Below are 249 nucleotides of genomic sequence, written 5' to 3'. Positions count from 1 at the left end.
ATCCCATTGATCCCATTGATTCCATCCCATTGATCCCATTGTTCCCATTGATCCTATCCCATCGATACCATTGATCCCATCCCAGTGATCCCATTGATCTCATCCCATCGATCCCATTGATCTCATCCCATCGATCCCACTGATCCCATCCCAGTGATCCCATTGATTTCATCCCGTTGCTCCCACTGATCCCGTTGATCCCATCCCAGTGATCCCGTTTATCCCATCCCATTCATCCCACCCCATTGA

The sequence above is a fragment of the Geospiza fortis genome, unplaced genomic scaffold (assembly GCF_000277835.1).
Source record: "Geospiza fortis unplaced genomic scaffold, GeoFor_1.0 scaffold375, whole genome shotgun sequence".
Taxonomy (NCBI): domain Eukaryota; kingdom Metazoa; phylum Chordata; class Aves; order Passeriformes; family Thraupidae; genus Geospiza; species Geospiza fortis.
The sequence above is the reverse complement of the archived record's forward strand: the minus strand, read 5'-3'. Positions refer to the sequence as shown.